The 21,269-nt window shown below is 48.0% G+C and overlaps 1 protein-coding gene across 4 annotated transcripts in view; it reads right to left on the bottom strand.

Moving 5' to 3' along the window:
• The window catches only part of NCOA1 (nuclear receptor coactivator 1), a 188,033-nt gene extending 175,685 nt beyond the window's left edge, over positions 1-12,348 (bottom strand). For all 4 annotated transcript variants that reach the window (XM_082049703.1, XM_082049704.1, XM_082049706.1 and 1 more), the window contains exon 1: positions 12,101-12,348. The gene's annotated coding sequence lies outside the window, so the exon portion shown is untranslated. The remainder of the gene's footprint in view (positions 1-12,100) is intronic.
• Between the last annotated feature and the right edge of the window lie 8,921 nt (positions 12,349-21,269).

Below are 21,269 nucleotides of genomic sequence, written 5' to 3'. Positions count from 1 at the left end.
CTGGAGCTGAGGGGCCACAACTGGACACAAGATTCCAGGTGTGGTCTCCCCAGGGCAGAGCAGAGGAGCAGGAGAACCTCTCTGACCTACTGACCACCCCCTTCTAACCCACCCCAGGTACCATTGGCTTCCTGGCCACAAGGGCCCAGTGCTGGCTCATGGTCACCCTGCTGTCCCCAGGACCCCCAGGTCCCTTTCCCCTACACTGCTCTCTAATAGGTCATTCCCCAACTTACACTGGAACCTGGGGTTGTTCCTGCCCAGATTCAAGACTCTACACTTGCCCTTGTTCTATTTCATTAATTTTTTCCCCACCCAACTCTCCAGCCTGTCCAGGTCTCTGATGGCAGCACAGCTTCCAGTGTCACCACTCCTCCCAGCTTGGTGTCACCAGCAAACTTGCTGACAGTCACTCTATTCCCTCATCCAAGTCATTGATGAATATATTGAATAATATAGGCCCCAGCTTGGGTGTCTCAGCCCAGCAGGAACCACGGCAAGCAAAATACAGACCACATATATGATTAAATATCATGCTTACATGACTAAGAAAAGTGCGCTAAATATCACCTTAGAGACATTTCAGACGAGAAATGACAAATACACTTGAATCACTGCAGTCCCTCCCTAAACAGCTTATTTGTTTGTTTAGTTTCAGGCGCAATGGGAGCTCGAGCTAATTCAGGTTGCCTGTTACTACCTCATTAGAAATACTAATTACTGCTATTACTTACTAACCGTTTATTTGGGTTAACCTACAATGCAAGCCAAGACGCCTTTTCGAGTCTATCTCAGAAGCCCCGTTGCGATTCCAAAGCAAAGATAATACTTATTATATAGACTTTGTTCTCTGTAAAAATCACTAGTTTTGGGGGAGAATTCAGCAAAAATCCTTCAGAATAACTCATAGGAAGCTCCATATGGGGAGGAGAAGGGGGAGCTGAGTTCAACTCATCTCCCTTTCAAAAGTGATGACTTTGATTTAAATTACCTTAAATTCCCTGGTTTGGAGTTACGTTCAAGGCGCTTTGTGATCAGCTAATTAATCCTGGATACCTGGTAATTTTTGATAGGAGTAGAATCAAGGGGGACAAGGAAATTACTTAAGTCAAAAAAAAAATCAGGTTTTGAGCCATCTTGAATCAGGGAAACGTAAAATGTTCTTTAGCAACCAGCAGAATATCTTTTGTTTGAAGCAACCGCCAGATCGCTTCAACCCTTCTGTGCTGACTTAACAGATAATATTTCAATAATCCTCATTTTTGCCCCCATGAGAATTCTCACAGGTCATTTCAGAGGAAAAAGAGGATGAAGTTTGACACGGTCAGGTACATAAAACCCGCGGGAGCTTACAGAGATAAGACTGTTCATAACATTTTCAGGGACCTTGAACCGAGTATGCGGCAGCAAAGTAAAAAATGAGCCGGGAACGAACAAAGCTTTCAATACTCCAGGAAAAATAAATGCAAAAGAGAAGACTTATCTTCAGTCTTGACAATCTGCTGTGAATGGGGAGATGGAAAGAACTCAAGGCTCGGACGAGGAGTCTTGATATACATTTATAGCCATGGATGCCGGACCTTTCTTTTCCCTGCAGAGCAGCGCAGGGTCTTCCCTCCTATTCCACCTCCACGTGTCGCTCTCAAAACCACATCAGAATTAGAATTTCCAGAGCACAACCTCTGGATTACGAGAGGAACCTCTGGCCTGAAGAAAAACTCCAATCCTTTGAATCTGTTTGAGTTGGAGTCAAAATGACGGACGCTTGCACGCCACGAGCAGCGAACGACCGTCCAGCCATGTGTAGATCCATCACAAGGATCCTATTAGTATTTTTGTACAGGTCATCTCCTTTTCGCCGCTCAACAGGGAAGAAGCATCTCCACCTTTGTGTTCCTTACTACGACTCTTCCTCGCTTGTGCTCTTTCATTATCTTCTACTGATGGAGAAACAGAACACCCTTTTAGAACCTTCCAGCACTTGGAAGACACATCTTGCACTCATCACGACAGAGAACACTTAATCCTACAGCCTCTTGACGTGTTTGAAGTTCCAGATAACCCTTTTTCACTAGGAACACAAGGACAACTTCCCTTGTGGACTTCAAAAAATGCTTTATATCTACTTAAGTCATCTTCTGAAGGTGGAAACGACTCGCTGATTAAATCCAGTTTGCAGCGTATCGCAATTTCCTAAATTATTTCACCAGCGAGGGCTGCCGAGAACAATAGCTCTGTGCATCATTCTGTGGGTTGGGAGAGAACTCATTTAGTGCTCTAAATCTCATTAGAACTCGCTGGTCGGGATGTAAAATACACACTTATCTCTGAACCGAAGGCTTTTAAACAGCTTGAAACCAACTCGGCTCTTCTGTCTTCGAGGAGCAGTTGTTCCGTATTCCTCGCACTTCGGGAGGCCCAGCTGAAGAGCTCTCTTAGTAAACAAATTAAAATCATAGTGCTATATTGCTTTTAGACAATATAAAGAGAAAGCTGAAGGCTGCAGAGCAGCTGTTCGAAGAGTAAATGCAGATTAAGGGTCAAACGCTGGATCTCCAGATTTCCCCGTGGCAAGCTGGCCGAGCCCATGCCCATTGGCGAAATGGCAATTACACTTCCCTCCTCCCCAAAGATGATATTTACACTTAGAAAAAGTTCCAAATAATCTCTGGGGCTTCGTTTCAACAAACACAAGTTCTCAAAAGCACCTAAATTTGCAGCAAAACCTGATTTGGGGGCCAAACACCCAACAGCACCAACCCCCGGAACATTTAATATCAAAGTTCTCCCCATCAGCAAACGAACAGGCAGCACTGGGGGAGGAAACCATTTCTACATCGTGTTCTTTGGGGAGTTTGTTGCTTTTTTTCTTTAATTTTTAATGGCTGTTCTGTGTATTTTCCTCTCGCACTTTAAACCTCTGCAGTGAAACTTAAATCTTGTTTAACTAGATTTGTTTAAAATGTTTTTACAAGCCCTGAAGAGGGTTGTTGGTTTTTTTTTCCCGGCCCACCAGTCGCACGCGAAATGTCTGAATTACCGAATGGGGGTATTTTCCAGCATCGAGGAGGAAACCCGAGAGTCAAAGCGTGCTTCTTGGGTTGAAAATACCTCCTTAAAAAGCCTCCCGAAGTTATTTACCGCTGTTTTGAAGCAGTCGGCGGTATCTCTGCGATCATACATTCTGTGGCGGAGCAGGAATTCAGGAATCCAGCTCTCCTCGCACGTAGCACCACGCACACACCTACCAGCAAGTCAACAACCGCACAGCAGTTCAGGTTGGGAACGGAGACCACAGGTTTTTTGGAGGCCATCGGTAGAAACGTGTTTCTGCTTTTTTAGTGACATCTGAACACGTTTGACCTCCTAAAACCAGGGTATCCCTTTGGCTGGGTGACAGTTCTCCCCGGCAGGACTTGATCACCAACTTTTCTGCACCCCAAAATGAACACATCTGTGCTATCCCACCCCGCCTAAAAAGCACACCGCATTCTCCACAGATCAGGACATGAAAATGATGTTTATTCCCTTTCTGCACCCCGAGCCCTGCTGACCTGAATCCCAGGATGTCGGGGTTGGAAGGGACCTGGAAAGCTCATCCAGTGCAATCCCCCCATGGAGCAGGAACACCCAGATGAGGTTCCACAGGAAGGTGTCCAGGCGGGTTGGAATGTCTGCACAGAAGGAGACTCCACAACCTCCCTGGGCAGCCTGGGCCAGGCTCTGCCACCCTCACCCCAACAAGTTGCTTCTCTTATTTAAGTGGAACCTCCTGTGTTCCAGTTTGAACCCATTACCCCTTGTCCTATCATCGGTTGTCACTGAGAAGAGCCTGGCTCCATCCTCCTGACACTCCCCCTTTATATATCTGTAAGTATTAATGAGGTCACCCCTCAGTCTCCTCTTGTCCAGCTCCAGAGCCCCAGCTCCCTCAGCCTTTCCTCCCACGGGAGATGCTCCACTCCCTTCAGCATCCTTGTTGCCCAAGCTATGACCTCCCAAACACCAAAACCTTTGCTTCCCATCTTTCACACTCATCCCAGCTCCCCAAAGCGAGACTTGACGCACATCCTAGAATCACAGAATCGTTTTGGTTGGAAAAGACCCTCAAGATCATTGAGTCCAATTGTTAACCCACCTCTGGCACTGCCCCATGTCCTGAGAACCTCATGTCCGTCTGTCCAGCCCTGCAGGGATGGTGACTCCAGCACTGCCCTGGGCAGCCTGTTCCAATGCCCCACAGCCCTTTGGGGAAGAAATTGTTCCCCACATCCAACCTCAACCTCCCCTGGCGCAACTTGAGGCCGTTTCCTCTGCTCCTGGCGCTTGTTCCTGGGGAGCAGAGCCCGACCCCCCTGGCTCCAAGCTCCTTTCAGGCAGTTCAGAGATCAGAAGGTCTCCCCTCAGCTCCTGTTCTCCAGCTGAACCCCCCAGGTCCCTCAGCCGCTCCATCACACTTGTGCTCCAGCCCCTCACCAGCTCCGTTCCCTTCTCTCCACTCGCTCCAGCACCTCAAGGCCTTTCTTGGCATGAGGGGCCCAGAACTGCCCCCAGGATTGGCGGTTTGGCCTCCCCAGGTCCCAGCACAGGGACAGTCACTGCCCTGCGCCTGCTGGCCATGCCATGGCTAATACCAGCCAGGATGCTGGTGGCCTCATCCTCATCCACCATCTCCATCCTCACTCCTCTGCAACCTCCATCACAAGCCCACCTGAAATCCCCAATTTTACAGCACTTTGCAGGTGTTGACAACTCCCAAGTGCCACCACGAGGACTCACCCACACCGAGGGTCTCACAATAACCTCCGGCATCAGGAGTTCCTGCGGTCATGTCACAAAATTCCCCGTGTTCTGAAGTGTTGTACAGACCCCACCACGTGTGCACCACAGTTTGGGAACCTCTGCTCCAAAGACCAAAAGCCACCAGCCGCCTGTCACCAGAGCTACTTGTGGATGACGAAGGGACCACCGGAGCCAAAGCCTCTGGAGGTTTGCTGGCAAATTCAAGGCAAGTTGCACCCAATTTAATAAATCTGCATATATAACCAGCGCGGTCGAGTGCTCTGGATACTTGAGAATAACCTGTCAAGTGCCTTTTACCTTTCACAAACCCCCGGCTACTTGGGCAAATTATCCAATCGATGCGATTCTGGTTTATTCACCTGAAGAAATTGGGATAGTTCTTGGTCTTGCAGGGAGGGGCGTTACAAAAAGCAGCCGATAGACGCGCGACGCTCCGTTCATATCAAAACTCAACATCATCAAGCAGCTTATCATCTAAAAACATTCAAAGAAAATCAAGTAGGTTGCAAAATCAAGCACTGAAAATTATGGAGTAACAGATTTGTGATGGTCTGCGCAACCGTAATCCGTCCCACTTTGTTAGTCCAACCCATCCAGTGAATAAGACACAGAACCTATGGAAAAATATCACGTGGCTACAAAATTATAATTGCAGTGGCATCTGGTTTTCCTAACTTGAATGTTCGGCTTTACAAACTAAATAGCTTCTTGATTTAATGCAACTTCCCAGGTTTTGGTTCTAGCCTGCAATATCAAACTGTACTTTTTTAATATGCTGTATTGTAACATAGTTCATCCACAACAGTATCAGAAAATAATATTAAATTATCACATTATGTCACATGGGAACAGATGTATTTAACAGAATTTAGGTAGTTTATTTTTCCATTTTCACTGTATTTGAAAAATAAACTAGATTAAAGTATATTTACCAGATATTTTCCATACAGCGAGCTTTGTATATACAATATTGTTTCCATTTCCAACAACAACAAAAGCGTAAAATCAAGCCAAATGCTATTTTCAATGGCATTTTTCAATCCGGTAAAGCTTTTTGTTCATTTCTTTTGGGCCTTCAAAGGGATTATCACCATCGCACCTTCAAAAACACAGAACTCTGTGCCAACTCCGTCAAGTCTGGGGAAACTGTTTTAAAGGTTAAGGCCATAACTATTAATTTGGCTGTCGGAGATGCCACAACTTCCACTTGGCCTTCGGTGGATATTCCACGCGGAACACAACCCGATTACACTACAATACGGACCCGGGAAAGGTGATTTAGGACACCCAGGGAAAACCCACATGGAAGTATTTTTACAGAGAACATTTCTATAGAAAAAGAATTGCTGAGGCAATAGGATCCAGTTGAACGAGCACCGAGGAAGTTTGCAAACAGTATAAATACAAAGCGTGTTCTAAAGTGGTGGATTGTCATAACCTTAATTTAAAAGAAAGCAAGAGTTCCGCGCTCAGAACTGGTTCGGTTCTTGTTCTCCATGAAACTGAAGCCAATGTAATGTGGGGTTTTACCTGATCCTCCACCAGCAGCTCCCACTTGTTCCATAAACCAACATTCTTAAAATGACATTTGGAGACATTTTACCCCAGTTCCACTCCAAGAAATTCTAACTATTCATACAACAGTAAATTAGGCTTCGCACTAATTACATTTCAATACACATTGGGACTTTGCGCTCCACTTTGCAGTAAGTTGAGCCATCAGCATATTGTAAACGCTCGAGTTTTATATCCTCGGCAATGCTGTGCGTGCAGCTTTGCATTATTAAATTTGAACTTAGGAGTCGTATAAAAGCGCGGCGTGATCTGTTGGGTTCTGCTCTAAATGTTTCTGCTGTCAGTGTTTCCAGAGCGCCCAGTGATCGTTCCTTCAATCCTAAGGCAGCACCTTCCATCATTAAAAACCACTTGTCTGCTATTCCCCGTTCGGCCGAGCGCAACTGGAGCATGGAGGAAAGTCTGGCAAACCCATCCTGCCAAGCTGTGCTGGTAAAATCCAGCTTGGAAACCTCTGCTCATAAAACAAGAAACAGGTAGCGTAGCTGCCAGATATTTACAGAATTAGCAGGGAGACACCAAACTCATTTTGCCAGCGATCGCGTTCAAGAAACGCATGAAAGACAAAGAGATTGAGCTTTACACACCCAGCCTGCGATAGGTTTAATTCTAGTTACATGTTGATTTTCACACACAACTTTTCCAGTGTGATTCGACGTAACTGGTCACAAACATGCGTCAAAATCCTTTTCGGGTTAGTCAGACTTTCGTTAAGTGAAAAAAACAACTTCAGAGACAGAGGGTGAGCGGCACTTCCACTCAAAAGTGCATCTCTCAACTTATTCAAGGTCTGGGAAGTGTGTTGATAAAACTGGATGCGAAGTGTCAGATGAAAAGCAAAATGCAGGTTCTGGGGAGAGGGAGGACAGGCAGCAAGTATGGGATTCACAAGAGAAAAGGGCTACGAGAAGTTCAGGAGTCCGAGCTGTGAGATTTCTTGTCCAATTTACATATGAATCTGATCTAATGGTCTGAAAAATTCAGGGCTTTTCTCTCCTATTTCTTCAATCCGGGAGTTAGAGAACGTTAACAGGAAAGGGAAAATACAAGAGAAAAAGGGTTTAGTACTCATTGTCAAACTTGCAGTGCAGTTTTACTAGAAAGATTTTAATACCTATATTATTATTATTATTGAAATGGCAAATACTGTTCCGAAACCTTCTGGCCAGGGGATCCCAGTGCTGTGGGAGAATCTCTCTCCCCTCCCAAGGCCTTTATTTCCAAAGACAGGACAAAAACCCACTAATATGAAGTGTATAACGTTATCAACACCCAACCTTCTCGCTACTGTGTGATATCATTGAATAGCATTTGATCCCAGGGCAGTGTTATGATTCTAAACTCACCCCTCCACGCACAATGTGGATTCCACATACACAGGAAAGCCACCGATTTGTTTGGGTTTTCAACAGCTCCTCTTTCATAATTCCATCATACAAATACAAGAAATAAACCTACTTCTTGCCCTGCCTGACATATTGCCTTATTTTTGAAGCCTTCACACTCTGAAAATTAAAGAAAAAAGAGACCCCACATTAAAAAAGTGGGGAAAATTAAGCCAAAGAAACACTGGTTTGAGCTTGTTTCATAGCGTATTCCATGATAGATAATTAAAAAGAAACATAAATAGCTCAAAAAGAGACGTTTTAATGATGTACGTTCCGAAATAGCAAGTTGCAGGATCAGCCTTGACTGAGACATTCCTGAGACTTGTTTAAAACAGGACCTGACGCTTAAGGATCTTTTCCCTCTGCAGAAAAACACACATTGAAGAGCCCTTTCACCAAGCAGTTTTAAGAAGCTGACAATTTGGGAATCGTCAGAGCATAATATGGATGCTGTAGAATTCACTAACCCGAGCAAGTCAGCAAAATGTTGGTTTCTATATTCACTGCAAGGTTTTCTTTTCCCAGATCACCTTTCTGTAAGTCGTCAGCTCCGCTAAATCAAGGCGAATCTCCGCGTGGACACACACGACCGGCTTGCAGAACGTAATAAACCACTAAGCAGGTTTAAACAGATTTCAGAATATCTATGTGCGGATGGCCCTACCTTGGTGAACAAATCCACCCAGTTTGGGCCACGCAACCTCACCCGAGGATCCTCGCCGCAAAATCCACGTGAGAAAACCCGCCCTCGATTCTTCCCCCGCTCACCCAAGGGCATCCGAGGGGAAAAAATCCCCAACTCCTTGTGCCGAGACACGTCCGAGTCGTCCACACGAGAACCCAGCGCTCTTTGCGGAGGAAACAGGAGCAGTATCGCAGGATTATCGGCGCAGAAGCTGTTCCGCCTGCGTTTTCCCTGCGGAGTGCGCTGGCTCTAGCCCAAAGCTAAGCGAAGCCTAGTTTCTAACCTACATTCCCAGCCAGGTAAATTAGTTCAGGCTTAAAGAACTTCCAAACCAGTTCAGCGGTGGTTTTTTTCTTCCCCTTGTAATGACAGGAGCCCAGGTGAAGCGCACGGTGCTGACACGTCCTTTAGACCCAGCCCGGGCCCCCGAGAGCTTTGCAATGTGTCCCACGGCAAAGCCGCAACGTTTCGAATGGTCAGTTTAACACGGAGATGCTGCCGCGGTGGTAAAAACCTGTTCTGCGTCGCCCTGACTCACACGGCCAGGGTGTGCAAAGAGGCGCAAGCCGTAATTGTTAATATTGCAGCTACAGGCAAACAGCCTATTCCAGACCATAAAGCGCCGTTGCGCTGCGACGTTGCTAAAAAACTCCCAAAAACTCAATATTCAGGCTGCTAATGCGACTCTCCTGCTGCCCACCACCATCCAGCCGCTTTCCCATCACAACTCGGCTCCTCTTCCAGTTCAGGCTGGAAGTTTTGGGAAGCAGAGGCCACTTTTGCTCTGGTTTGGCATCACTCTTACCCCGCTGGTCCGTTCCTGGGCTTCCTGGGTGCCGCAGCAACAGCAATGACATAGAACCACCAATAAAAATTGCTTATTTGTATCTGCCAGCAATTAAAATTCATATGTAGAATGGTGGCCACATGCTACAGGGTATTACACACTATGTTGGCCGTTCAGAAACACCTGGTTAAAATATTTACCTGTTAGCCCAACCCCTTCCTGCTTCAAATCCTGTCTTTAAAGGCAGAATCTAACTTTTAAAACTATGGTTTTTATCCCTCCTCTTTGATCATAGAGATAAGAACCGAGCTTCAAAGAAACACAGTCAACCAAGCAAAACAAGAATAACTTGTCATATAAATACTTGCCTTATACAAAATATACTGTTTTTCAACCAGCAAACTATTTATGCAGGAGACGGGATATTTTTAGTAGTAGCACTCACACCTTCATTTCTGGCAATCCCTGCAAAGTCTGATGCAAATTACCCCCCCTCCGATTAGCAAGCGACGAGGTGCCGATCTCCAGCATATCTGCTCATTGAAAATATGCTTATATAATTAAGCGAGCCTAATAATCCTAACAGGCTTTGAAGATTTGTAGCAGCCCACCCGACAACAGCGCCAGGAGACCCAAGGGAAGTCAACAGAGGGTCCACGTCCCCAAACGCAGACTTTTACAACACGAGAATGACAGCGATCCCGCTCCAATAAACCTCCAGTGGAAGCATATGACTAATTGTCTGAATTAGTCATGCAGTTGTGAGCATGTGTCGTAGAACGATCAGAGGGCAAGGCTCAGGGAAAAACACGCACGCTCCAAATCAAAGTCGACCCGGAGCGAACCCGAAGTCCGGGTCTGACTCCCGAAGAGCCAAAGCCCCCGTTCGCCTCTTTATTTTGGGAGGAAAAAGGGGGTTTTGCGCTGCCATATTGTTTGGCAACGCGTTTCCAAACAGCAGATACCCATCTTGAGCAAATAAGTCGAGATTTAACATTTCACCGTGCCCGTCGGCTTCGAGCCAGGCGCTGGATTGCCAAAGTTACTACTGTTTATTATCTGCCATCAAGAGCTGTTTGTCCCCTTAAGTGGCAACTTGAACTTTAATCATTGTCACCGAACAGCGCTGCAAAGCTGCGGATACCACAGCACTTACTCCTCCACACATTTGTGGCTTTGCATCCATCTTTTCCCGGTTTACAATGTTTCTCTGCCGCTTTGCAAAAGGCCTCAATGTAAAGCTACGGATGCACCACATACTACCTACACTTCCATATGTAACACCTGCTTTTTACTTGTAGAAACTGATGGGCACAGCAGAAAGAGTTCAGAGCACAAACACCTTTGCCGAAATATTCTGCAGGCAGATCACAACCTCCAAACTGCGATGGGACAGCGCGCCCAGAAAGGGAAACGAAGCATTTTTTGTTCATATTTACCATCTTGCCACTAGAACTCACCAGGTACATTACTCTTTTTATATATATTTATATATACGCATGCACATTTTGCACACACACATATGTGCATCCTGCCAGCCCACACAAACCAGGTCTTTTTTTCAGTTTAAACCATCAACACAAAGCATACAAGCCACGAGACAAAGCGAAGAACATACAAGCGCCACCCACACGAGTCCAAATTTCCAGTTTTAATACACTTTGCTGTGTCACTATTTTTTTTTTGGGGGGGGGGGGAGGGCTCCAGTGAAAATTTGATATCTACCGTATGCTGATTAAGCTTCCAGTGGATGCAAGCGGCAGCCCCAGACGGCGCTCCACACCTTTCCGCCTTTGCAAACGCGCTCTTTCAGGTGCAAAAAAAGACAAGAAACCAAAGCACAAACAGGAGACCGTCACCCAACGCACACGACCCAGTTCTCAGCCAGCGAAAGGTCAAAACGCACCTAGGAAACTGGAGGGCTTGCGAGCGTCTAGCAACCTACACGGGAAAGGAAACAGCCTTCCCGCGACGGGTTTTTCAACCGCTAAATGTCATATTCCAGCAGTTGGAGCCCCCCCGGCGCACAAGCCGGGGCTGCCGCTCGCCTCTGCGCTGGCAGGTATTTGGGATTATTTGCGATACGCTGCTGGTCCGTGTCTCTAAGGGAGAAATGAAGGAAATTTAGGGCAAGCGCTCTGCTAGGAATGGGGGGTGGACTCCCCCCCAAGCTCTGAGGAGCCCGATTCCCCACTCACCCCACCTGACAAGCAGCTGTTCCCCACTCCGGTGACCCCCAAACCCCCCACGGCCACCTCCGGCTCCCCCTGACCGAACTTACTCACCTCAGCTGACAACCAGAAGAGCCCCGGCGGGGTGGGGGGGTGGGTTTTGGGGGGACACAGCCACACACCGGGGAGGGGGGACACGCACACACGATGTCACACGCAGACAAAGAGCTGTCACCTAAAACGCCACCAAACGGAGCGTCCTCCCTGCCCGGGGGGGTCATCCCCAGGGGCTGGGGTGGGGGGGGGGGGCGGCGCTTTCACTTTTTTAATCAACTTTGAATTAATAATAATGAGGGGTGAGGGATATATAGCAAAAGGAGGGTTGGGGGTGAAGCGCCCCCGGGGCGCTTCTCCTCAGGGGGCGGCGGGCGGGCGAGGGGAAGGTGGCGGGAGGGGAGCGGAGAGGCCGCGTCGCCCCTCAGCGCTCCGCCCGCCGCCATGGCAGCCCGGGGCGGGGGGCCGGGCCGTCCCCCCCCCTCCCGCCGTGCCCGCCCCCGCCGTGACAGCTGCGCCTCCCCGCAGGCCGGGGGCTGCGGCGGGGGGCCGGGGGGGCGCCGCCAGACACACCCCCGCCCTGCGCGGCCCCGGCCTCCCCCGCTTCTCCTCCTCCCTCAACCCGGGCGCCACTCACCTGCCTGGCTGACAGCCGCCTCCCCCCCGCCGGGGCTGAGGCCGTGGAGCTCAACGGGCAACGCGACAGCGACTCCCCCGGCCAAGCCACGGGGGGGTTCGCAGCTGCGCCCGCCGGCGAGCGCGATGAGCGGGCGGGCGCTTGAGCTGGGGGCCCCGGTTCCCGCTGCGGGGCTCCCGGGGGTAGCCGGGGCCCCTTGCCTGGGCGGCGCGGCGAGGCTGTGGGGCTTCTCCGGCTCTGCTCGCCGCTCTCCCTCCCGGCGGGACGGGGCGGAGCTGGAGACGGAGGAGGAGGACGGGGGGGCGGTGTCGGAGGAGGCCTCCTCCTCGCTCAGCCGCTGCCGGCCGCCATCTTCCCCTGCCTGCCCGCGGCCCGGAGGGGCTGAGGAGGCCGCGGGTCGCCCGCTGTTGTCCCCATGGCCGCTGTTGGGCCATCTAAGTGGCGGCCGGGGCTTGACCGGGGGGGCTGGGGGGGCTCCGATGGCACCGGAGGTGCCATCGGAGCCCCCCCAGCCCCCCCGGTCAAGCCCCGGCCGCAGGCGCTGCCTCCCCAGCCTGGGACCCCCATGGCGACATCCCCCTCATCCCCACACTGAGGAGAAGCTGCTAAAGTGATTAAGTTATAAAAGACGTCCCCATTATGAGCAATGCTTTCTGGCGACCTGCAAAACAAGGATGTCCCCATGGCCACCCCTCATCTCCTGCTGTGGCTGCTCCTCATGTCCCCATGGCCACCTCTCATGTCTCCATGGTCACACCTCATCTCCTGCCATGGCTGTTCCTTGTGTCCCCATGGTCATCTCTCATCTCCTGCCATGGCTGCTCCTCTCCTGCCCCCAAGGCCACCCCTCATGTCCCCATGGTCACCCCTCATGCCCCCATGGCCACCCCTCATCTCCTGCCATGGCTGCTCCTCATGTCCCCATGGCCACCCCTCATGTCCCCATGGCTGCTCCTCATCTCCTGCCATGGCTGCTCCTCATGTCCCCATGGCCACCGCTCACGTCCCCATGGCTGCTCCTCATCTCCTGCCATGGCTGCTCCTCATGTCCCCATGGCCACCGCTCATGTCCCCATGGCTGCTCCTCATCTCCTGCCATGGCTGCTCCTCATGTCCCCATGGCCACCGCTCATGTCCCCATGGCCACCGCTCATGTCCTGCCATGGCTGCTCCTCTCCTGCCCCCAAGGCCAACCCTCATGTCCCCATGGCCACCCCTCATCTCCTGCCGTGGCCACCCCTCATGTCCCCATGGCCGCCCCTCATGTCCCCATGGCCGCCCCTCATCTCCTCTCATGATCTCACAAGTTGCCATCCCTGGAGAGGTTTAAAAGACACATAGATAAGTGAAGAGAAGCTGCTAAATTAATGTACACTGTGATTAAATTATCAAAGACCATCATTAACCAGCCGATATGATAAACACTTTCAGACCACCTGCAAAATGAGGGGATGCTCTTCAAGTTTTAGATCCTTCTGCCTAATGAGACAGAAGAGTCGTACATTGTTTAGAAGCACAGTGCTTAGTTTATAATTAACTAATAATTAATAGATGTATTGCAAGTAAGAAACGAAGCAATTATAACTAACATCGTCAATTATTTCTTAGTATAGATGTCAAAAATTTCAAAAATTGTAATGCATATGTAATAATTATGTGAATATAAGCAACGCGAGAGCATCCAGTCTTTGGAGCGCTTATGGAGGATTGTCCCTAGTGTTGATAAATGCTGCTTAACAGTATAATTGACTCTGCTGTTCAGTTTATTTCTTCGTTTCATGAGGTTCTCAGGGACTTGGGGCAGTGCCAGGGCTGGGTTAACGCTTGGACTCAATGGTCTTGAGGGTCTTTTCCAACCAAAATGATCCTGCGATTCCATCTCCCCTCATGGCTGCCCTTCACCTCCCCTCAAGGACGCTGCCCCTCGTCTCCCCCCACACCAGCCCCTTACACCCCATGGCCATCACGCCTCATCCCCTCATGGCTGCCTCTCACTCCCATGGTCGCCCCTCATGTCCCCTCACTATATCGAGTCGTACATTGTTTAGAAGCAGAGTGCTTAGTTTATAATTAACTAATAATTAATAGATGTAAGTAAGAAAACAAACGATTATAACGAACATCATCAGTTATTTCTTAGTACATCAACATTTTCAAAAATTGTAACGCATATGTAATAATTATGTGAATATAAGCAACGCAAGAGCATCCAGTCTTTGCAGCGCTTATGGAGGATGGTCCCCAATGTCCTGCAGTTCTGATAAAATAAAGAATCGCAGAATCCCAGAATGTCAGGGGTTGGAAGGGCCCTGGAAAGCTCATCCAGTGCAATCCCCCCATGGAGCAGGAACACCCAGATGAGGTTACACAGGAAGGTGTCCAGGCGGGTTGGAATGTCTGCACAGAAGGAGACTCCACAAGCCCCCTGGGCAGCCTGGGCCAGGCTCTGCCACCCTCACCCCCAACAAGTTGCTTCTCATATTTAAATGGAAAAATAAAGCTGCTTAACAGTATCGTTTAACTCTGCTCTTCAGTTTATTTCTCCGCTTCAACACCTCCCTGCTCTAAAGCACCATCTGGTTGAGCTCGACCAGCCCAACCCATCTCCCAAACCAAAGAGGCCTCCACGCTTGTGGTCTCCTTGTCCCACTCTCCTGGACGGGCTGGTGTCACTGAGCAGCGGCATTTTGTGTTGGAATTTACCTGTTGGGGGCTGTTTTCCAATCGCCATCCCCTACCAAGGCTTCAAGAAAGACCTAAAGGCTTTTGTCTTTCTTCTTGTTCTCTGACTACACATCAAAAGGGCTGAAAAGTCCCTGGATCAGCTGGGAACACCAACACGAAGTTCAGCGAGCAGTACAGGGTGACAGATTGTCCCACACAGACCCATCATTTGGTGTCACTGACATTTTCGGCTACTTCCACACAAAGATGCCACCCATGGAACAGTCACAACTGCTGTATCAACTATTTTACCACATCCAGGCCGCATCTGGTTACATTATTCATCATCTCTACGAAACTACAAAATCCCCAAACACTTCATGTGTTATGAAGCAAAACAACCTGATGGCTTGAACGGTTTAAAATAAACCAGAGCTTCAGGTGCCTCGTTTTCCTCCACAGGGGCTCTTTATTCCTCAGGGACTTGAGAGTGCCTGTGTTACAACAAAACAAATTGGCCTTAAAGAAAAAAAAAAACAGTCAAACACACAACATCACAAATCCACCTGCCATGATCACCCACATCATCATCGTCATCATCATCATCATCCTCCAAACTGGATTTTCTGTCATCCTCAGAAATCTGCACCTTCCCTGGGGTCCCAGTTACCCCCAAGGTTCTTGCTTCTCATAAAAAAGCCCATGCCAGGTGTATTTAATAAGTGACTGTGTCTGCAGCACCTGTGAAGGGGATGGGCAAGATAAACCCCAGTTAACCCTTCAGCAAGTAAAGGGACAGGGGATATTGATCACAGGCTTACGAATTGGGGTTTTTTCTTGTTATTTTAGGATCAATGAGATGTTTCCTGGGCCATTTCATCCAAACCTGCTTAACTGTAGGTGCATTTGCATATAAAATACTGTATGTTTTGTCCATCTTCAACTAGACAGCAAACTTCTTATTTTAGAAGAATTTCAGGCCTGTGCTTGTGAACAAAAGCATCGAAATGAGCAGGGATGCGGTGGAGCAGCAAGACGGAGGAGATGCGGTGGAGCAGCGAGACGGAGGAGATGCGGTGGAGCAGCGAGACGGAGGAGAGCGGCGACCTGAGATCACGCACCCCCAGCCAAACCGAGGTCCAAACCCCCGAGGTAACGAAGGGATGCTGCCGATTCTCCTTTAATTGCGTTCTTGGTAGGAACTGAGGCGACGTGAGCAGCTGCTGCGTGACCCTTGGTTGCAACACACCGAGGTGGAAGTGCTAATAGATTCCTCCTGGTCCCGCTCGCTCCGCAACATCGGCGAGGGAAGGAAGCTCTGCAAAAGTCCGGAGCTTTCCTGCATTGCCAGCTCTCCAGTGCCTCTGCAGGCTGTGCCCACTTGGGCTTTATTCAGGCAGAAAACGTTCAGCCTTCCCAACTAATAACAAAACTCGGTGTTAGAATATTTCCCCTCTGCGAATTCCTCGTGGGAAAGTAATACATGAGCTAATCTCCGGCAGTAGGGACATTGTAAGTTTTCAATGATATTAGCGCTGAGAAGTATAAAACCATTTTTATTACTTTAATCTGCCGGCTAATTTTTAAATGGAATGCGAGTATAAACAATGCTGGGTTTAAGTACGTTACGGAGCTGTCAGGCTTTGACAATTTAAATGAATGAGACTTCAAAAAGTATTAGGAAAAAGATTAAATGTCTCCTTGAAATACACATGAAATAGAAATGAAATCCATCAGCAAAATGAAATTATTTCAAAACTTCCTAGAATTAAACCCAAAACAAAGGCCTCTCCCACCAGGTAAGTGATACCACAGTGGGTGAGACTTTATCTGAGAGCTTAATTTCCAACTGATACATGACAAATAGTTTATTGGTGTTCGATCTTTCTAGCCTGAGCACTTTGTAAAACAAGCTTATTTGATCCTCTTCATTTTACACAGGCAAAGCAGTGTTTAAGAGGTTTAAATGGGGGTCAAGCAACAAATGAGTGATGGAATCCCCAACCAAAACAGTGTCGAGTTGTCCTGTTTCCTGACACCAACCCTCGATGTGACGCTGTCACACATTATTCTGTACAACTCACTTGCACTAAAGGCCATTTTTCAGGCTTGATTTCAGTTTAGGAAGCAGAGGCTTTTCAGAGTTTCTTGCAAGCCGCAAGTTGTTAATCTGAGAAGGCAAAATTAATAGTATGGAGTTCTTTAAAGCTTCTTGGCCAAATTCAGCGTTGTAATAAGTAATAAACAATCAATAATAGAATTGCATCCATTTAGTACATATATGATTCTTTAGAGCTCCACGTAACTCCTGAATATGAGCTTGACTCTGTTTCACACTGAGAAGTGCTGAGCTCCTCCCTTACTACTGACTTACTTATGCCCTAAAAATGTAATTAAAACCTTCAGGTTGTCCTAAATGAGGGGTTGAACAGGAATGCCGAGTATGGGAGCACCGGGAGGAACAAAAGGCAGGAGAAGGGGACGAGAATGACATCTGACGATGGCATCTGGGCTAGCAGGTCACCAGGATTGCATGAGGCGTCCGCCCGCGTGGAACGTGGAAGAAATGAGACGTGAGGATGAATGTCCCTTGTCCTTCAGCTCGTCCTGAGATGGGACAGAGCAATGGACACAGGCGCTTTGGCATTTGAAGGTACTACCTGGTGCTTCTGAGTCTGTGTGAGGATATGATTGAAATCTGCTTTGTTTAACGTTTTTTCCACCTTCTAAGGCCTCAGGTGCAGGTGTGCAGCGTTGTGCCATAATTTCCTGCGTGACAGCCTGTTTGCTGGCATTCAGGACCACCTAAAATATGAACTTTTGGGGTATTTATGCACCAGAGGATACATTTCACTAAAAAAAAACCCCAAAAGCTCCAAGCCGAGAGCAAGATGCTTTCAACATGCTGATTCAACAGCTTTTCCAAACCTCTTTTACAACTTTGCAAGCATGCTTTAGCCGAAATTAATGCACTAGCCCATTAAGTTGTTTCGCTTTCAGCCACCTGCGTAGTCCACACAAACGCCTCGGCCTGGCTGTGGACCCGGGGGCTCAGGGCAGGATGAAATCCTTGCCCGGGATGGTTGTTGGAGGCAGCGCCGGCTCCCAGCGCCGCTCGGGGAAGCCTTAATGAAAAGCAGCTCATCAAGCAGTTACGTAACCTAATGATAATCCGGCTCAGGCCAGGCAATACTTAAAGCCACAGAGTCTCTCTGCCGTGACCTATTTTACGCTGGACACGAGGGCAAAAGTGTGCGGTTTGTAACTTCGCGGTGTCTGTTACCGCCGAGTTATTCCCCGTGGGTAGAAAAGCCCCCGGCGCGTGTTTCTTCTGCTTTCCTGGCTGCGAAGCGACCGCGGCGCATCTGCCGGTGGCTTTTTACGGTGTCGGCGCCAAGCACATTGTAAACAATTCAAAGGAAAACACTTCGCGTCCCGCAGGAAACTCCGCGGACTTTAATTTCAGCTTCCGAAGCTGCGGAGAGCGCGGGGGTAGGTTGCAAAGCGCCTCTGATGCTGCGTTGAAGCGGAGAGAAAGCTTTTGTGTTGTTATTAGACCTCAGAGAGCAAAACCGTGTGCTTCCACAATTCCAGGGTCATATTTACATTTGACTGAAGGAATTCCTTAGGATGGCCCTGCTGTAACTCACACTTGTACGACTGTAATCATTTATTTTTTACCTCTCAATCTGCACAAGTATCAACAAGAGATTAAATGCAGAGATGTTGATTCAGATCTCAGCATTTAATCTGCCCACAGATGGTGGCAAAAGAGGGACAGCCATGCGAAATTGCGACAGATTTATTGTAGTTTTTCCTAAACAATCGCTTTTTGGGGTTAATAAAGCTAGAGAACAAGTGGCCCCATTTAAAATACAGAGGAAACCTCAGTTTCCTACAGTGCCTCTGCTTTGAAGCAATATTAATGGGCTGATTTCTGTTAATGATTAATAATGCGTTTATGTACTTAACTAGAAGTTATTGTGACTATTATTAACTCCTGTCTTTCGTAGGATAATTATTTCATTTCTTATAACACCGGACGACTTAGCGACAGCGCTGGTTGCAAAAAGGAGGTTGTAGTGTAGATATACTCATTTTTGGTGATACTTATGCTTATACAGAACCCTGTTGTTCCCAAATCAGTGCTAAAAAGCTTTGTATTTCCTACCACAAGGAATACCAGGTTTCCTGCCAGGCTCAGCACTTTGTGCCGCTGGATTCTCAGAGCAGATCATGTGGATCTGCTGATCTCTTATGGGTTGAAAAGTTACTCAAGCTAACGCGTAGTTTTTGTATTTTAATTCCTTACATTAGCCAGTTGAAGGTGAGAAATCACTTGGAAAAAGATGTACAAAATTTCCTGTCGGTGGAAATATTTCCTGACATTTAAAAGGAAAAATAATGATGGAAAGAAAATTGTGGTGATGGTGTTTGTTGGGTTTTGAAACGTCTTCCTGTGGAGCCTGCGACCCAAACGCTGCTGCGTTGTCCTGGCCTTTGAGAAACAGAAAGTGCAACTAAATGGAGATTATTAAAATAGTCTGGCTGATTATAAACTCTAAAGGGAAACCATGTAACCTCATTTCCTTATCTCATCTGAGCAAAAGGCTAAAAAAAGGGGGGGGGGGGGGAAATACACTATTTCGGTTTCAGTCATCTCAAGTGTTACTAATCACAGAAGTAAATTATATTTCTAAGTGCATTTAAATATGCTCCAGAGCCCTTTAAAGTGGACTCATTAGATGCAGGGAGGGTGGTTCTAGATGGTTAAGGGTTAAGCGGAAAGTGTTAAACAGCTTTTTTCAGCTCGTTTAAGGTCCCGAGCCCTCGCACAGGTCAGATCGCTGGTCGCTATCAGTGCCTGTGTTTGCCTTTATCTGCAATTCACCCCGATTGTAAAGTGCTCGGTTAATTAGATAATACTAAATATGAAAGAAAACAATATTTTTCTCATTCGTTCCTGGTGGTATTTTTTTCGTTGTTGGCTTTTAGGTGGCCTGTGTAAAAAAGGATCTATTATTTCAGTCTGTTGGTGAGTGGAATGATAACTCCCATCAGAGTTGGTGTAACTTGTCCTTTTTTGGCAATCGCGCCGGAGAGACCAAGTGCTGAACAGGGAATAAAGCCGAGCTGTTCTCTAACCCTACAGAGATGATCCCCCTGAGAACCTCCTCTATTTACTCATCTGCGCTTAAAGACTGTCAGTTTTATTCAGATATCTGCTCAGTCTGTGAAATACTTTTCCTTAACCTACTTTTAATGCCTTTGAAGTATCATCTGCTTGACTAGTTTGAAGAGCGCGAAAGCCCTCGTGCAGCCAGTAGGCACTTAAGGGCTTCCTTTTACAACCAGGAGTAGTTTGTGAGGCTCACCAGACCTGCTGCCATCACACAGAGCTATCAGTCCATCTCCTTCACTCCATCGTTTCCAAGAGCGCCCAACACCGGATTCCTGCTCCTCCACTCTGGCTCCCCCCATCACTGCAATGAGAAGAAGAGGGTTGATGCCACCTCAACCACTTCCCCACTAATTTGAGATCTCGAATCACCACAGGCACCACCGCCCCTTCCACCACCGATGCCGACACCACCACGGCGACCACCAGGTTTCTGTTGCGTTGATTGCTGTCAATAGAGGTTTAACACAAAATCTTAGGACAAGAGGAAATGGCCTCAAGTTGCGCCAGGGGAGGTTGAGGTTGGATGTGGGGAACAATTTCTTCCCCAAAGGGCTGTGGGGCATTGGAACAGGCTGCCCAGGGCAGTGCTGGAGTCACCATCCCTGGAGGGCTGGACAGACGGACATGAGGTTCTCAGGACATGGGGCAGTGCCAGGGCTGGTGAACAGTCAGACTCAATGACCTTGAGGGTCTTTTCCAACCAAAATGATTCTATAATTCTATGATCTTTCCCGTTGCCTCATCATCAGGAGCGGTACTTGCACCTTGAAGCACAAGGTGGAAGAAAAGAAAAAAGGTGTTTTTTTCCAAATAATTTTGTTGTCCTTCGCTATGAGGATCCCGGGTATCTTGTTATCCTCAAAAGTGCCTCATTCTGCCTGGGGTCTGCCTCTCTGAAATCCTGTGCCGTTAATTAGGTCCTTACTTGTTCCAGAGACCCCTGCAGAGGCAGATGCTTCAACCTGGAGAACAGATGCACCAGAAGTGATTAGAAATGCAAGAAAATACAGGGAAGCAGCTGAGGAGAGAGGAAAGAGGTAAAGGTGGCACTCCAGGAGTACAACATGCAGGATGAATGGGAAGCAGTGTTTGTAGTTAATGAGTTCTTTGTCATTTCAAATCAATGAAATCCAAAGGGAAGATGGGGATGCTTATCACAACCTGGAACCCCGTTCTGGCCTTCACAGGTAGCAGAGAAACATGAAAAATCATGGAATATTAAATATTAGGTTTCCTCTGCTTTGGTTGCTTTTCTTTCAGCTTTTGTGAGTATTTAACACCTTCCCTTGTTGGTCAGCTGCTGTGGCTGAAATCAGAAGCAAG

Source organism: Streptopelia decaocto, assembly GCF_964273445.1.
Source record: "Streptopelia decaocto genome assembly, chromosome: 3".
In the NCBI taxonomy this organism is placed as follows: Eukaryota; Metazoa; Chordata; class Aves; order Columbiformes; family Columbidae; genus Streptopelia; species Streptopelia decaocto.
The sequence above is the reverse complement of the archived record's forward strand: the minus strand, read 5'-3'. Positions and strand labels throughout refer to the sequence as shown.